Source organism: Pongo abelii, chromosome 7 (genome assembly GCF_028885655.2).
Source record: "Pongo abelii isolate AG06213 chromosome 7, NHGRI_mPonAbe1-v2.0_pri, whole genome shotgun sequence".
In the NCBI taxonomy this organism is placed as follows: Eukaryota; Metazoa; Chordata; class Mammalia; order Primates; family Hominidae; genus Pongo; species Pongo abelii.
Genome location: NC_071992.2, coordinates 60283425 through 60302337, shown reverse-complemented (window position 1 = coordinate 60302337; position 18913 = coordinate 60283425).

Below are 18913 nucleotides of genomic sequence, written 5' to 3'. Positions count from 1 at the left end.
CTGGCCTTGTTGCCAGAGGCCGGGGAAGTCCAGGTGGGCTGGGGGACGCTAGTGGTGGAAGGCCAGAGGTCTGGGAGGGGCAGAGGGATGGGCACAGGCGCCAGGGGTGGCGGCAGGGTCTCCGGGGACTGGGAGTGGCGGCTGGGGCCTCGGGGAGCCCATTGGTGGAAGGACAGAGGTCTGGGAGGGGCAGAGGGATGGGGACAGGGACGACGGCCCGCGGCAGGGACTCCGGGGGACTGGGAGTCCGGGGTCGGGGTTAGTCTTGGCTTTTGGCCCTCTCCTGCCGCCGGCTGCTCCAGTTTCTTTCGCTTTGCGGCGAGGTGGACAGGGCTAGCTCTCGGGATCGATGGCAGTTTGGGAAGAGGCCTGGGGCTCAGGACAGGCCAGGGCGGCGGGAGAGGCGGACCGGTGGCGTGGCTGGATCTGGGCGCGCTGTCGAACCTTCCACATCGCCAGCTGCAGGCAGGCGTTTGCGTCCTCGCTGGAGTTGTGGCCGTCCTGGCTGTCCTGGATGATCTGTCCCAGGTAGTCGGCCGCGAGATTCCTGAGGGAACGCTTGTAGGGGAAACCCAGGTAGTGCGGGAAGAGCACGGCCGTGTCCACCACGGTGCTGTGGATCAGCTTGAGGGCCAGCAGATCGCTCTCCAGGCTGTGCCCGATGAGGATGGTTTGGGCGCTGAAAAAGCTCAGCAGGATGGCTTGGACTTCGGGCAACGTGACGCTCGTCTTGGCGACGTCGGCCTCGGTCACTCCGGAAAACCTGGTGTTGTAGTCCACGATCTCGTTGTCGGGCTTGACGAAGGTGTCGTACACCACTTGCATGTCGGCGTCCACCACGGTGACGCGGGTCAGCTCCAGGCCATGCGTGGTGTAGCACATCTCACAGTCCAAGGCGTAGATTCCTGGATAAGCGTCTGTGGAAAACTCTTTCTTGAAGGTCTTCACGAAGCCATGGAGGCTCTCCTTGCGGCCGTCCCGCACGTGCTGCTTTGCCACCTGGCAGCCCACTGAGCCAGGAGCAGCTGCACAGCAGGTGTACTGGCGAACCCGGCCTGCAGCCACTTGGCTGGAGCGGACCCGCCCCCAGTGATAATAACACAACTGGTCGCGTAGACAGCGGCCCGAGGAGGACACCAGGTAGTCGGTGCCACAACGGCAGCAGACCCTGCAGGAGGAGTCGCCGGGCCCCTTCCCCTGGCCAGTGAAGAGGACGGCGCCTCCGGGCCGCTCGGGGTGCGGGAAGGGGTAGCCGTTCTCCTTGAGCTGGTCCTGGGTGAGCAGGAACTCCTGGAGGCGGCTGTACAGGGCGGCCCTGCTGAGGCCCGGCATGGAGCTGGGGGTCAGGCCCTTCAGTCTCTTGAGGGTGTTCAGGACCACATTCAGGTACATGTTCTTGTTGGGGCTGCAGTCGTAGGCCACCTTCTCCTCGTTCAGCGCCTTCTCCTCGGCCTCCTGCTTGGAGGCGCAGAACTTGAGACACTCTTTGGTGAACAGTTGGAGATAGCCTCGGCGGATGACGGTGGGGACTTGGCAGCGAGACCTTCGGAGGATAATGGGTTTCTTCCAAGTCGGTAAGGATGGACGACGGACGATTCGCTTAGAGCTGAGTGTGGTGGAGGTCTTGCATGCCCTCCCCCGTCTGTTGCGACCAGTCTTCCGTGGCTGTGTGCCGACCCTGGAGCCATTGGAGCGTTGGCTGCTGCCGGCCACCCGGGTTCTCTTGGCATCGGTGCGACCTGCGACCAAGCAGGGGCTGGGAAAGTGGGCGATCCTCTTCCTCTCCCTGGGGGCTGAGATGCGGACTCCACAGGGCCTCTCTGTCAGCCTTGGGGCGGCTGGCAAGCAGCAGGCCGACCCCCTCTGCGCGGGGAAGTACCAGGCCTCCGTCGCCATCTTGGGCCACGCTGGGGGCACCGCCGGACCCCTATTCTGGGGCTCCGCCCGGATGTCCACGAGTGCTGAGGCCTGGTTGTGCATCTGGGGCACGCAGAGCCCGAAGCTCTGGGCAGGCTGATGAGAGGGCAGTGGGAATTCTGGAGCCTCGAGGGCCGCCTCCTCGGCCACCTTCTTGGCTTCTGGGCATGCAGGTGGGAACCAGCAGGGAGCTGTGGCTCGCAACATCTTGCTGCCTTCGGGAACACCGACCTGGCTCTGCTCCTCTCCCAAATGGCGGCTTGCCTCGTGGGCCGCCTCCTCGGCCACCTTCTTAGCTTCTGGGTATGCAGGTGGGAACCAGCAGGGAGCTGTGGCTCGCAACATCTTGCTGCCTTCGGGAGCACCAGCCTGGCTCTGCTCCTCTCCCAACTGGCGGCTTCAATGAGTGGCGCGGCCGCCCCGCCTCACCTTTATACAGGCACAGGGCAGAGTGGGTGGGACTTCCCCTTCATTGGATTGGTGCTTCAGTCTAGTCACACTGAACCTCATCTTCCACGAGACTTCAGCTTGGGAATTCCTCAGGGGGTCCGCCCATGGAATCAACTGGAATTCCCGGTTGCCAACCTTGGAGCTAGGTTCCTTTTCTTAAGTTAATTGACTGTCCCTGCACAGCAGTCCTATAATAGCGAGTGGAATTGGGCTACCTAGGATTAAATTAAGGTTCAGGGAGGTTGGTCAGCTTGCTGGGCCCACACAGCAACCCATGGAGCCAGGACTGGGCCAGCAGTCTGCTGCATGCTGGAGGGCATGCCTCTCTCTGGGGTTGCCTTTCCCTGCTCTGTGCACTCCTCCACTGTGGGCAAACTGAAGACAGGAAGTGGACCGCATCCACTTCTCTCCCAGGATTTGGGCAATATTCAGTACAGGGGGTCTTCCGAAAGTTCATAGAAAATGTACATGGTGAGAAATCTATGCATGGATTTCAATTCGTTTTCACTAAAATAAACATGTACTAACTTCTTACAACCTTTCTGAACTGGATCTCATTGGAGGCACTAAGAAGGATGAGACATCCACTGAAAAGGCCTCCTATCAGTGCAACTTGAATTCCGCTAAAATTGCAGCAAGAGCAAACATCCAATTGACGGTGAAGCTTGGGTGGAAGAATGAAGAAATCATTGATGTTTGAAGAAAAGCTTCTAAGGACACTAGCCCAAAGAAATCAACTCTTTACGGAGGTATGGCTTGTTTCAAGAAGAGATGAGAAGATGTGGAAGATGAATCCTGCAGTGGCTGTGAAAACCATTGTGCCCAGATCAGCTGCAGTGACGACGAGAGCTATCAGTGGAAATTTTCAACAGGAGGGATAACGATCCTGCGGCACCTGTTTGACAAATTGTAACCGGAATTTGGAACATGGCTTCGCCAATATGATCCTGAAGACAAAGCGTCATCAAAGCGATGGCTACCAAGAGATGGCAGTGGTCCAGTCAAAGGAAAAGGAGGGAAGACCAAAGGCAACATCATGGCATCAGTGTTATGGGACGCTCAAGGCATTTTGCATGTTGACTTTCTGAAGAGCCAAACATCTGCTTATTAGGAGAGTGTTTTGCGAAACTTAGACAAAGCTTTGGTAGAAACATGCTGGGAAAGTCTCACTCGAGTCCTTTTTGACCACATCAATGCTCTGCTCATTCCTCTCATCAAACAAGGGCCATTTTGTCAGTTTCAATGGGCAATCCTTAGGAATTCACCTTCCAGGCTGGTTTCGTTCCTTCCAACTTCTTTTAGTTTCCTCATGAGAGAAAGTCTCCTTGCCTTGCTTGGAAAGATGAGAGAAAGTCTCGTTGCCTTGCTTGGAAAGATGAGAGATGAGATCCTCCTCTTGTCTCCCAGGACAGAATGGTCAGACTTGAGTTTCCTTTCTCCTCACTCTTGTCTTCCTTGAGGGAGCTGCTGTGCCAGACAGAACTGCTCCCGTGTCTAGACACTGGTAGACTCGTTGAAGATCCGCACAGGCAATCCTCCGTGGGGTCAAAGTGGAAGGACTTATTTCTTTAGGGCTCAGTAGTCCGCATCCTGACGCGCACCTTCAGCAGGCCAGGGTGGGGAAAAGGAGGGTGAAAGGGGGTGGCTCAGAGCCCGCTTCTTCAGCTTGGGGGTATCCTGGGAGGAACCGTTGTCCAGTGAGCAGCTCTTCGTCTCCACCAAATTCCCTAGGGGGAAATTTCTGGCAGCCCTTCTTGTTCAGCAGCTTATTGGGGCCAGGTGGACCTCGGCTAGTCACCAGCCAGTAGGCTTTTCTCCATTTCAGTTAGTTTTGCAAGTTGCCTAGGTGACTATTGACCTCATTATCCAGAACAGCAAAGGGACGAGGGGTGAGAAGAGTGGCCGTCTGGGTTTGCAGCATATTGCTGCCTTATAGGAGTTGTGCAGTCATCGGGTGTGTGGAACTCCACCTGGCTGATCGGTGGGAACGCCTCCACAAACTCGCTAAATTCAGTAGCTTTTGCCTTCCAAGATTCATTTGCCCAATGTAGAATGCTTTAAACGAACGAGCATGAAGAGTGCTGGGCCGGAAAGTGACGATACGGATGGTAGGGGCTCCTCGGAGTAGAGGAGTAGAGTTTTACTATGATAACTAGGAGGCAAATAACAAGGAGCTGAACGTGATGCATAATAAACGAAGCACACACTCACGAAGCTCCATACCAACTACATTCAAATGGTAATCATGATATTTGGAAATACAACTTAATGGGAAATCATTAAGTAATCTCATCCAACTTTCTTTAGTGGGTGGCAGGGCTATGGAGGGGAAACAGCAATGGTTCTGGTACCTCCTTAACTTTCTTCCATTAAATTCACCCAACAAGCCTCCAGAGAAGATATTACTGCTTTGATATTACAAAGGGAAAGACAGGTATGGCATCTCTAAAGAGCACAATGTTCTAGGACTGGGATGACTTGAAATCCACACACACACATTTCTGAGACAATTTTGCCATAAGGTACCTTACACCTTACTGTAAACTTATTTTACAATAAGTCTTGAACATCATTCCAAGTTACCATTTGGAAGAGTTTCCTCCATTTGGTTTTGTTCTAGCTGCATAGTATTCTTCTGTAAGGATGAACGTACTCTGATTTAGTTAGCCAGCCTCTTACTGATGTACAATTAAGTCGTTTTTAAATCTTTCACTCTTGAAAATCTTGTTTCTCACACATAAATATTTGTATCCAATAAATAGTTGAAGGAGAATTGTTGGAGTTCGAGACCAGCCTGGCCAACATGGTGAAAACCCATCTCTCCTAGAAACACAAAATTGGCCGCACATGATGGGACATGCCTTTAATCTCAGCTGAGGCAGGAGAATCACTTCAGCCTGGGAGGCAGAGGTTGTGGTGAGCCGAAATCATGCCACTGCACTCCAGCCTGGGGAACACGAGCGAAACCATATCCCCCCCAAACAACAATAATAAATGTATATCTATCTATCTATCTATATATATAGGTACATATATCCAATAGAATCCTATTCAGCCTTGAAAAAGAAAGAAATCTTATCGTTAGCAACATGAATGAGCCTAGAGGATGTTCTACTGTGTGAAATAAAGCAAAGGCCAGACACAGTGGCTCAGGCCTGTAATCCCAGGACTTTGGGAGGAGAAGGGAGGAGGAAGAGTTGAGCCCAGGAGTTGGAGATCAACCATCTCTACAAAAAATACAAAAATTAGCCAGGTGTGGTGTTGGACGCCTGTAGTCCTAGCTACTCAGGAGGCTGAAGTGGGAGGATCTCTTGACCCCGGGAGGTGGAGGCCGTGGTGAGCCGTGTTTGTGTCACTGTACTCCAGCCTTGGTGACAGACTCCGACACTGTCTGAAAAAATACATCAATACATCATAAAGTTTTAAAAAGCAAACACAGAAATACAAATACTGCACGATCTCACTTCTATGTGCAATGTAAAAAAGTGGAACTCAGAGTCGTAGAGAGCAGAACGCTGCTTACCCGAGGCAGGGGCCGGGGAGGGATTGGGAGATGTTAGTCTAATGATACAAAATTTCAGATACGAATAGTTCTAGAGATATGTTGAACAGCACGGCAACTACAGTGGGTAACTATGGACTGTATACTTGAAATGTGCTATCAGAGTAGATTTGAAACATGTTCTCATCACCATAAAATCAGTATGTGAGGAAACGAATGTGTTAATTAGCTTGATTTTTGTGTCATTCCACAATGTATGCATATGTGAAACTTCATGTTGTACACCATAAATATATATCATTTTTATTTGTCAATTTAAAATGACAATTTAAATAAATTATAAAAATAAAATGAAATAACGTACACTGCAAAAGACTTTTATCTATTAAATCTCCAGAGAAGAACTCTAAGTTATAGAGGAAAGTAAAATTCCAGGAACGGTGAAATCCATCAGAAATGCCCTTCTTCAGCGCTTTCTGAAATTTGTCTGACACACTGGAAATCCAGTTCTTCACTAAGTCAGTGTTCTGGAAGTGTTAGTGTGTGTGTATATACGTGTGCGTGGGCTCACATACACAAATTAAATGAATGGAAATGTAAGCATCCAGATTATCAGTTTAATTTAGTTATCTATACATACACACACACACACACACACTCACACACCGAAAACATTGACAAAATCAGCCATTCCACCAAAACTAGCTGCTTAGTGTCTCATCTCTCATTGAAGATTCCAAATAGAAACGTGGATTTAAAGAGGCATGGCGGTTCATTCTCTCTTGGAGCCCTGTTGGAAGTTGACTGACTGATTCAGACATTGTGTTTGCTCTTGCTTCCCTGGTTCTTTGAATTGGGACGTGAGGGTGTCCATTTTAGATCTTTCCTGCTTTCTCTTGTGGGCATTTAATGCTATGTTTCCCTCTACACACTGCTTTCAATGTATCCCAGAGATTCTGGTATGTTGTGTCTTTGTTCTCATTGGTTTCAAAGAACATCTTTATTCTGTCTTCATTTCGCTATGTACCCAGTAGTCACTCAGGAGCAGATTGCTCCGTTTCCGTGTAGTTGAGCGGTTTTGAGTGAGTTTCTTCATCCTGAGGTCCAGTTTGACTGCCCTGTGGTCTGAGAGACGGTTGGTTGTAATTTCTGTTCTTTTGCATTTGCGGAGGAGTGCTTTCCTTCCAACTATGTGGTCAGTTTTGGAATAAGTGTGATGTGGTGCTGAGAAGAATGTATATTCTGTTGATTTGGGGTGGAGAGTTAATGTAGATGTCTATTCGGTCTGCTTGGTGCAGAGCTAAGTTCAGTTCCTGGATATCCTTTTCAACTTTCTGTCTCGTTGATCTGTTTCATGTTGACGGTGGGGTGTTAAAATCTCCCATTGCTATTGTGTGGGTGTCTAATTATCTTCTGATGACACTTGAAAGATCAAGAAGTAGAAGCGCAAAAAAGTTATGCGTCCAATATGACAAAGCTAGTAAGTGGTGGAATTGGAATGGGAACCCAGATGTCTAACTCCAGAGCCTAAGGGCTTGAGCCACCTCACAGTGGTGCCTCTAGAGAAAACCAGGTAAGCGCGCATTCAAAAGCAAAGGACTTTCAGTTGTTTTTAGCTTTTTTTTTATTTTTAATTTTTAACTTCATACAGACATTTATTCTGCGCCTGCCCCGGGGGCGGGGGAAAAATCGGGTGGGGGAGGGGAGGTTCAGACAGCCCCACAGAAGGGGAAGAGGCCCAAGAACGAAGACGATCAGGAGGCTGGTGGGCCTGGGGGCTGGCCTTGTTGCCAGAGGCCGGGGAAGTCCAGGTGGGCTGGGGGAGGCTAGTGGTGGAAGGCCAGAGGTCTGGGAGGGGCAGAGGGATGGGCACAGGCGCCAGGGGTGGCGGCAGGGTCTCCGGGGACTGGGAGTGGCGGCTGGGGCCTCGGGGAGCCCATTGGTGGAAGGACAGAGGTCTGGGAGGGGCAGAGGGATGGGGACAGGGACGACGGCCCGCGGCAGGGACTCCGGGGGACTGGGAGTCCGGGGTCGGGGTTAGTCTTGGCTTTTGGCCCTCTCCTGCCGCCGGCTGCTCCAGTTTCTTTCGCTTTGCGGCGAGGTGGACAGGGCTAGCTCTCGGGATCGATGGCAGTTTGGGAAGAGGCCTGGGGCTCAGGACAGGCCAGGGCGGCGGGAGAGGCGGACCGGTGGCGTGGCTGGATCTGGGCGCGCTGTCGAACCTTCCACATCGCCAGCTGCAGGCAGGCGTTTGCGTCCTCGCTGGAGTTGTGGCCGTCCTGGCTGTCCTGGATGATCTGTCCCAGGTAGTCGGCCGCGAGATTCCTGAGGGAACGCTTGTAGGGGAAACCCAGGTAGTGCGGGAAGAGCACGGCCGTGTCCACCACGGTGCTGTGGATCAGCTTGAGGGCCAGCAGATCGCTCTCCAGGCTGTGCCCGATGAGGATGGTTTGGGCGCTGAAAAAGCTCAGCAGGATGGCTTGGACTTCGGGCAACGTGACGCTCGTCTTGGCGACGTCGGCCTCGGTCACTCCGGAAAACCTGGTGTTGTAGTCCACGATCTCGTTGTCGGGCTTGACGAAGGTGTCGTACACCACTTGCATGTCGGCGTCCACCACGGTGACGCGGGTCAGCTCCAGGCCATGCGTGGTGTAGCACATCTCACAGTCCAAGGCGTAGATTCCTGGATAAGCGTCTGTGGAAAACTCTTTCTTGAAGGTCTTCACGAAGCCATGGAGGCTCTCCTTGCGGCCGTCCCGCACGTGCTGCTTTGCCACCTGGCAGCCCACTGAGCCAGGAGCAGCTGCACAGCAGGTGTACTGGCGAACCCGGCCTGCAGCCACTTGGCTGGAGCGGACCCGCCCCCAGTGATAATAACACAACTGGTCGCGTAGACAGCGGCCCGAGGAGGACACCAGGTAGTCGGTGCCACAACGGCAGCAGACCCTGCAGGAGGAGTCGCCGGGCCCCTTCCCCTGGCCAGTGAAGAGGACGGCGCCTCCGGGCCGCTCGGGGTGCGGGAAGGGGTAGCCGTTCTCCTTGAGCTGGTCCTGGGTGAGCAGGAACTCCTGGAGGCGGCTGTACAGGGCGGCCCTGCTGAGGCCCGGCATGGAGCTGGGGGTCAGGCCCTTCAGTCTCTTGAGGGTGTTCAGGACCACATTCAGGTACATGTTCTTGTTGGGGCTGCAGTCGTAGGCCACCTTCTCCTCGTTCAGCGCCTTCTCCTCGGCCTCCTGCTTGGAGGCGCAGAACTTGAGACACTCTTTGGTGAACAGTTGGAGATAGCCTCGGCGGATGACGGTGGGGACTTGGCAGCGAGACCTTCGGAGGATAATGGGTTTCTTCCAAGTCGGTAAGGATGGACGACGGACGATTCGCTTAGAGCTGAGTGTGGTGGAGGTCTTGCATGCCCTCCCCCGTCTGTTGCGACCAGTCTTCCGTGGCTGTGTGCCGACCCTGGAGCCATTGGAGCGTTGGCTGCTGCCGGCCACCCGGGTTCTCTTGGCATCGGTGCGACCTGCGACCAAGCAGGGGCTGGGAAAGTGGGCGATCCTCTTCCTCTCCCTGGGGGCTGAGATGCGGACTCCACAGGGCCTCTCTGTCAGCCTTGGGGCGGCTGGCAAGCAGCAGGCCGACCCCCTCTGCGCGGGGAAGTACCACGCCTCCGTCGCCATCTTGGGCCACGCTGGGGGCACCGCCGGACCCCTATTCTGGGGCTCCGCCCGGATGTCCACGAGTGCTGAGGCCTGGTTGTGCATCTGGGGCCCGCAGAGCCCGAAGCTCTGGGCAGGCTGATGAGAGGGCAGTGGGAATTCTGGAGCCTCGAGGGCCGCCTCCTCGGCCACCTTCTTGGCTTCTGGGTATGCAGGAGGGAACCAGCAGGGAGCTGTGGCTCGCAACATCTTGCTGCCTTCGGGAACACCGACCTGGCTCTGCTCCACTCCCAAATGGCGGCTTGCCTCGTGGGGCGCCTCCTCGGCCACCTTCTTAGCTTCTGGGTATGCAGGTGGGAACCAGCAGGGAGCTGTGGCTCGCAACATCTTGCTGCCTTCGGGAGCACCGGCCTGGCTCTGCTCCTCTCCCAACTGGCGGCTTGCCTCGAGGGCCGCCTCCTCGGCCACCTTCTTGGCTTCTGGGCATGCAGGTGGGAACCAGCAGGGAGCTGTGGCTCGCAACATCTTGCTGCCTTCGGGAACACCGACCTGGCTCTGCTCCTCTCCCAAATGGCGGCTTGCCTCGTGGGCCGCCTCCTCGGCCACCTTCTTAGCTTCTGGGTATGCAGGTGGGAACCAGCAGGGAGCTGTGGCTCGCAACATCTTGCTGCCTTCGGGAGCACCGGCCTGGCTCTGCTCCTCTCCCAACTGGCGGCTTCAATGAGTGGCGCGGCCGCCCCGCCTCACCTTTATACAGGCACAGGGCAGAGTGGGTGGGACTTCCCCTTCATTGGATTGGTGCTTCAGTCTAGTCACACTGAACCTCATCTTCCACGAGACTTCAGCTTGGGAATTCCTCAGGGGGTCCGCCCATGGAATCAACTGGAATTCCCGGTTGCCAACCTTGGAGCTAGGTTCCTTTTCTTAAGTTAATTGACTGTCCCTGCACAGCAGTCCTATAATAGCGAGTGGAATTGGGCTACCTAGGATTAAATTAAGGTTCAGGGAGGTTGGTCAGCTTGCTGGGCCCACACAGCAACCCATGGAGCCAGGACTGGGCCAGCAGTCTGCTGCATGCTGGAGGGCATGCCTCTCTCTGGGGTTGCCTTTCCCTGCTCTGTGCACTCCTCCACTGTGGGCAAACTGAAGACAGGAAGTGGACCGCATCCACTTCTCTCCCAGGATTTGGGCAATATTCAGTACAGGGGGTCTTCCGAAAGTTCATAGAAAATGTACATGGTGAGAAATCTATGCATGGATTTCAATTCGTTTTCACTAAAATAAACATGTACTAACTTCTTACAACCTTTCTGAACTGGATCTCATTGGAGGCACTAAGAAGGATGAGACATCCACTGAAAAGGCCTCCTATCAGTGCAACTTGAATTCCGCTAAAATTGCAGCAAGAGCAAACATCCAATTGACGGTGAAGCTTGGGTGGAAGAATGAAGAAATCATTGATGTTTGAAGAAAAGCTTCTAAGGACACTAGCCCAAAGAAATCAACTCTTTACGGAGGTATGGCTTGTTTCAAGAAGAGATGAGAAGATGTGGAAGATGAATCCTGCAGTGGCTGTGAAAACCATTGTGCCCAGATCAGCTGCAGTGACGACGAGAGCTATCAGTGGAAATTTTCAACAGGAGGGATCACGATCCTGGCGCACCTGTTTGACAAATTGTAACCGGAATTTGGAACATGGCTTCGCCAATATGATCCTGAAGACAAAGCGTCATCAAAGCGATGGCTACCAAGAGATGGCAGTGGTCCAGTGAAAGGAAAAGGAGGGAAGACCAAAGGCAACATCATGGCATCAGTGTTATGGGACGCTCAAGGCATTTTGCATGTTGACTTTCTGAAGAGCCAAACATCTGCTTATTAGGAGAGTGTTTTGCGAAACTTAGACAAAGCTTTGGTAGAAACATGCTGGGAAAGTCTCACTCGAGTCCTTTTTGACCACATCAATGCTCTGCTCATTCCTCTCATCAAACAAGGGCCATTTTGTCAGTTTCAATGGGCAATCCTTAGGAATTCACCTTCCAGGCTGGTTTCGTTCCTTCCAACTTCTTTTAGTTTCCTCATGAGAGAAAGTCTCCTTGCCTTGCTTGGAAAGATGAGAGAAAGTCTCGTTGCCTTGCTTGGAAAGATGAGAGATGAGATCCTCCTCTTGTCTCCCAGGACAGAATGGTCAGACTTGAGTTTCCTTTCTCCTCACTCTTGTCTTCCTTGAGGGAGCTGCTGTGCCAGACAGAACTGCTCCCGTGTCTAGACACTGGTAGACTCGTTGAAGATCCGCACAGGCAATCCTCCGTGGGGTCAAAGTGGAAGGACTTATTTCTTTAGGGCTCAGTAGTCCGCATCCTGACGCGCACCTTCAGCAGGCCAGGGTGGGGAAAAGGAGGGTGAAAGGGGGTGGCTCAGAGCCCGCTTCTTCAGCTTGGGGGTATCCTGGGAGGAACCGTTGTCCAGTGAGCAGCTCTTCGTCTCCACCAAATTCCCTAGGGGGAAATTTCTGGCAGCCCTTCTTGTTCAGCAGCTTATTGGGGCCAGGTGGACCTCGGCTAGTCACCAGCCAGTAGGCTTTTCTCCATTTCAGTTAGTTTTGCAAGTTGCCTAGGTGACTATTGACCTCATTATCCAGAACAGCAAAGGGACGAGGGGTGAGAAGAGTGGCCGTCTGGGTTTGCAGCATATTGCTGCCTTATAGGAGTTGTGCAGTCATCGGGTGTGTGGAACTCCACCTGGCTGATCGGTGGGAACGCCTCCACAAACTCGCTAAATTCAGTAGCTTTTGCCTTCCAAGATTCATTTGCCCAATGTAGAATGCTTTAAACGAACGAGCATGAAGAGTGCTGGGCCGGAAAGTGACGATACGGATGGTAGGGGCTCCTCGGAGTAGAGGAGTAGAGTTTTACTATGATAACTAGGAGGCAAATAACAAGGAGCTGAACGTGATGCATAATAAACGAAGCACACACTCACGAAGCTCCATACCAACTACATTCAAATGGTAATCATGATATTTGGAAATACAACTTAATGGGAAATCATTAAGTAATTTCATCCAAATTTCTTTAGTGGGTGGCAGGGCTATGGAGGGGAAACAGCAATGGTTCTGGTACCTCCTTAACTTTCTTCCATTAAATTCACCCAACAAGCCTCCAGAGAAGATATTACTGCTTTGATATTACAAAGGGAAAGACAGGTATGGCATCTCTAAAGAGCACAATGTTCTAGGACTGGGATGACTTGAAATCCACACACACACATTTCTGAGACAATTTTGCCATAAGGTACCTTACACCTTACTGTAAACTTATTTTACAATAAGTCTTGAACATCATTCCAAGTTACCATTTGGAAGAGTTTCCTCCATTTGGTTTTGTTCTAGCTGCATAGTATTCTTCTGTAAGGATGAACGTACTCTGATTTAGTTAGCCAGCCTCTTACTGATGTACAATTAAGTCGTTTTTAAATCTTTCACTCTTGAAAATCTTGTTTCTCACACATAAATATTTGTATCCAATAAATAGTTGAAGGAGAATTGTTGGAGTTCGAGACCAGCCTGGCCAACATGGTGAAAACCCATCTCTCCTAGAAACACAAAATTGGCCGCACATGATGGGACATGCCTTTAATCTCAGCTGAGGCAGGAGAATCACTTCAGCCTGGGAGGCAGAGGTTGTGGTGAGCCGAAATCATGCCACTGCACTCCAGCCTGGGGAACACGAGCGAAACCATATCACCCCCAAACAATAATAATAAATGTATATCTATCTATCTATCTATATATATAGGTACATATATCCAATAGAATCCTATTCAACCTTGAAAAAGAAAGAAATCTTATGGTTAGCAACATGAATGAGCCTAGAGGATGCTCTACTGTGTGAAATAAAGCAAAGGCCAGACACAGTGGCTCAGGCCTGTAATCCCAGGACTTTGGGAGGAGAAGGGAGGAGGAAGAGTTGAGCCCAGGATTTGGAGATCAACCATCTCTACAAAAAATACAAAAATTAGCCAGGTGTGGTGTTGGACGCCTGTAGTCCTAGCTACTCAGGAGGCTGAAGTGGGAGGATCTCTTGACCCCGGGAGGTGGAGGCCGTGGTGAGCCGTGTTTGTGTCACTGTACTCCAGCCTTGGTGACAGACTCCGACACTGTCTGAAAAAATACATCAATACATCATAAAGTTTTAAAAAGCAAACACAGAAATACAAATACTGCACGATCTCACTTCTATGTGCAATGTAAAAAAGTGGAACTCAGAGTCGTAGAGAGCAGAACGCTGCTTACCCGAGGCAGGGGCCGGGGAGGGATTGGGAGATGTTAGTCTAATGATACAAAATTTCAGATACGAATAGTTCTAGAGATATGTTGAACAGCACGGCAACGACAGTGGGTAACTATGGACTGTATACTTGAAATGTGCTATCAGAGTAGATTTGAAACATGTTCTCATCACCATAAAATCAGTATGTGAGGAAACGAATGTGTTAATTAGCTTGATTTTTGTGTCATTCCACAATGTATGCATATGTGAAACTTCATGTTGTACACCATAAATATATATCATTTTTATTTGTCAATTTAAAATGACAATTTAAATAAATTATAAAAATAAAATGAAATAACGTACACTGCAAAAGACTTTTATCTATTAAATCTCCAGAGAAGAACTCTAAGTTATAAAGGAAAGTAAAATTCCAGGAACGGTGAAATCCATCAGAAATGCCCTTCTTCAGCGCTTTCTGAAATTTGTCTGACACACTGGAAATCCAGTTCTTCACTAAGTCAGTGTTCTGGAAGTGTTAGTGTGTGTGTATATACGTGTGCGTGGGCTCACATACACAAATTAAATGAATGGAAATGTAAGCATCCAGATTATCAGTTTAATTTAGTTATCTATACATACACACACACACACACACTCACACACCGAAAACATTGACAAAATCAGCCATTCCACCAAAACTAGCTGCTTAGTGTCTCATCTCTCATTGAAGATTCCAAATAGAAACGTGGATTTAAAGAGGCATGGCGGTTCATTCTCTCTTGGAGCCCTGTTGGAAGTTGACTGACTGATTCAGACATTGTGTTTGCTCTTGCTTCCCTGGTTCTTTGAATTGGGACGTGAGGGTGTCCATTTTAGATCTTTCCTGCTTTCTCTTGTGGGCATTTAATGCTATGTTTCCCTCTACACACTGCTTTCAATGTATCCCAGAGATTCTGGTATGTTGTGTCTTTGTTCTCATTGGTTTCAAAGAACATCTTTATTCTGTCTTCATTTCGCTATGTACCCAGTAGTCACTCAGGAGCAGATTGCTCCGTTTCCGTGTAGTTGAGCGGTTTTGAGTGAGTTTCTTCATCCTGAGGTCCAGTTTGACTGCCCTGTGGTCTGAGAGACGGTTGGTTGTAATTTCTGTTCTTTTGCATTTGCGGAGGAGTGCTTTCCTTCCAACTATGTGGTCAGTTTTGGAATAAGTGTGATGTGGTGCTGAGAAGAATGTATATTCTGTTGATTTGGGGTGGAGAGTTAATGTAGATGTCTATTCGGTCTGCTTGGTGCAGAGCTAAGTTCAGTTCCTGGATATCCTTTTCAACTTTCTGTCTCGTTGATCTGTTTCATGTTGACGGTGGGGTGTTAAAATCTCCCATTGCTATTGTGTGGGTGTCTAATTATCTTCTGATGACACTTGAAAGATCAAGAAGTAGAAGCGCAAAAAAGTTATGCGTCCAATATGACAAAGCTAGTAAGTGGTGGAATTGGAATGGGAACCCAGATGTCTAACTCCAGAGCCTAAGGGCTTGAGCCACCTCACAGTGGTGCCTCTAGAGAAAACCAGGTAAGCGCGCATTCAAAAGCAAAGGACTTTCAGTTGTTTTTAGCTTTTTTTTTATTTTTAATTTTTAACTTCATACAGACATTTATTCTGCGCCTGCCCCGGGGGCGGGGGAAAAATCGGGTGGGGGAGGGGAGGTTCAGACAGCCCCACAGAAGGGGAAGAGGCCCAAGAACGAAGACGATCAGGAGGCTGGTGGGCCTGGGGGCTGGCCTTGTTGCCAGAGGCCGGGGAAGTCCAGGTGGGCTGGGGGACGCTAGTGGTGGAAGGCCAGAGGTCTGGGAGGGGCAGAGGGATGGGCACAGGCGCCAGGGGTGGCGGCAGGGTCTCCGGGGACTGGGAGTGGCGGCTGGGGCCTCGGGGAGCCCATTGGTGGAAGGACAGAGGTCTGGGAGGGGCAGAGGGATGGGGACAGGGACGACGGCCCGCGGCAGGGACTCCGGGGGACTGGGAGTCCGGGGTCGGGGTTAGTCTTGGCTTTTGGCCCTCTCCTGCCGCCGGCTGCTCCAGTTTCTTTCGCTTTGCGGCGAGGTGGACAGGGCTAGCTCTCGGGATCGATGGCAGTTTGGGAAGAGGCCTGGGGCTCAGGACAGGCCAGGGCGGCGGGAGAGGCGGACCGGTGGCGTGGCTGGATCTGGGCGCGCTGTCGAACCTTCCACATCGCCAGCTGCAGGCAGGCGTTTGCGTCCTCGCTGGAGTTGTGGCCGTCCTGGCTGTCCTGGATGATCTGTCCCAGGTAGTCGGCCGCGAGATTCCTGAGGGAACGCTTGTAGGGGAAACCCAGGTAGTGCGGGAAGAGCACGGCCGTGTCCACCACGGTGCTGTGGATCAGCTTGAGGGCCAGCAGATCGCTCTCCAGGCTGTGCCCGATGAGGATGGTTTGGGCGCTGAAAAAGCTCAGCAGGATGGCTTGGACTTCGGGCAACGTGACGCTCGTCTTGGCGACGTCGGCCTCGGTCACTCCGGAAAACCTGGTGTTGTAGTCCACGATCTCGTTGTCGGGCTTGACGAAGGTGTCGTACACCACTTGCATGTCGGCGTCCACCACGGTGACGCGGGTCAGCTCCAGGCCATGCGTGGTGTAGCACATCTCACAGTCCAAGGCGTAGATTCCTGGATAAGCGTCTGTGGAAAACTCTTTCTTGAAGGTCTTCACGAAGCCATGGAGGCTCTCCTTGCGGCCGTCCCGCACGTGCTGCTTTGCCACCTGGCAGCCCACTGAGCCAGGAGCAGCTGCACAGCAGGTGTACTGGCGAACCCGGCCTGCAGCCACTTGGCTGGAGCGGACCCGCCCCCAGTGATAATAACACAACTGGTCGCGTAGACAGCGGCCCGAGGAGGACACCAGGTAGTCGGTGCCACAACGGCAGCAGACCCTGCAGGAGGAGTCGCCGGGCCCCTTCCCCTGGCCAGTGAAGAGGACGGCGCCTCCGGGCCGCTCGGGGTGCGGGAAGGGGTAGCCGTTCTCCTTGAGCTGGTCCTGGGTGAGCAGGAACTCCTGGAGGCGGCTGTACAGGGCGGCCCTGCTGAGGCCCGGCATGGAGCTGGGGGTCAGGCCCTTCAGTCTCTTGAGGGTGTTCAGGACCACATTCAGGTACATGTTCTTGTTGGGGCTGCAGTCGTAGGCCACCTTCTCCTCGTTCAGCGCCTTCTCCTCGGCCTCCTGCTTGGAGGCGCAGAACTTGAGACACTCTTTGGTGAACAGTTGGAGATAGCCTCGGCGGATGACGGTGGGGACTTGGCAGCGAGACCTTCGGAGGATAATGGGTTTCTTCCAAGTCGGTAAGGATGGACGACGGACGATTCGCTTAGAGCTGAGTGTGGTGGAGGTCTTGCATGCCCTCCCCCGTCTGTTGCGACCAGTCTTCCGTGGCTGTGTGCCGACCCTGGAGCCATTGGAGCGTTGGCTGCTGCCGGCCACCCGGGTTCTCTTGGCATCGGTGCGACCTGCGACCAAGCAGGGGCTGGGAAAGTGGGCGATCCTCTTCCTCTCCCTGGGGGCTGAGATGCGGACTCCACAGGGCCTCTCTGTCAGCCTTGGGGCGGCTGGCAAGCAGCAGGCCGACCCCCTCTGCGCGGGGAAGTACCAGGCCTCCGTCGCCATCTTGGGCCACGCTGGGGGCACCGCCGGACCCCTATTCTGGGGCTCCGCCCGGATGTCCACGAGTGCTGAGGCCTGGTTGTGCATCTGGGGCACGCAGAGCCCGAAGCTCTGGGCAGGCTGATGAGAGGGCAGTGGGAATTCTGGAGCCTCGAGGGCCGCCTCCTCGGCCACCTTCTTGGCTTCTGGGCATGCAGGTGGGAACCAGCAGGGAGCTGTGGCTCGCAACATCTTGCTGCCTTCGGGAACACCGACCTGGCTCTGCTCCTCTCCCAAATGGCGGCTTGCCTCGTGGGCCGCCTCCTCGGCCACCTTCTTAGCTTCTGGGTATGCAGGTGGGAACCAGCAGGGAGCTGTGGCTCGCAACATCTTGCTGCCTTCGGGAGCACCAGCCTGGCTCTGCTCCTCTCCCAACTGGCGGCTTCAATGAGTGGCGCGGCCGCCCCGCCTCACCTTTATACAGGCACAGGGCAGAGTGGGTGGGACTTCCCCTTCATTGGATTGGTGCTTCAGTCTAGTCACACTGAACCTCATCTTCCACGAGACTTCAGCTTGGGAATTCCTCAGGGGGTCCGCCCATGGAATCAACTGGAATTCCCGGTTGCCAACCTTGGAGCTAGGTTCCTTTTCTTAAGTTAATTGACTGTCCCTGCACAGCAGTCCTATAATAGCGAGTGGAATTGGGCTACCTAGGATTAAATTAAGGTTCAGGGAGGTTGGTCAGCTTGCTGGGCCCACACAGCAACCCATGGAGCCAGGACTGGGCCAGCAGTCTGCTGCATGCTGGAGGGCATGCCTCTCTCTGGGGTTGCCTTTCCCTGCTCTGTGCACTCCTCCACTGTGGGCAAACTGAAGACAGGAAGTGGACCGCATCCACTTCTCTCCCAGGATTTGGGCAATATTCAGTACAGGGGGTCTTCCGAAAGTTCATAGAAAATGTACATGGTGAGAAATCTATGCATGGATTTCAATTCGTTTTCACTAAAATAAACATGTACTAACTTCTTACAACCTTTCTGAACTGGATCTCATTGGAGGCACTAAGAAGGATGAGACATCCACTGAAAAGGCCTCCTATCAGTGCAACTTGAATTCCGCTAAAATTGCAGCAAGAGCAAACATCCAATTGACGGTGAAGCTTGGGTGGAAGAATGAAGAAATCATTGATGTTTGAAGAAAAGCTTCTAAGGACACTAGCCCAAAGAAATCAACTCTTTACGGAGGTATGGCTTGTTTCAAGAAGAGATGAGAAGATGTGGAAGATGAATCCTGCAGTGGCTGTGAAAACCATTGTGCCCAGATCAGCTGCAGTGACGACGAGAGCTATCAGTGGAAATTTTCAACAGGAGGGATAACGATCCTGCGGCACCTGTTTGACAAATTGTAACCGGAATTTGGAACATGGCTTCGCCAATATGATCCTGAAGACAAAGCGTCATCAAAGCGATGGCT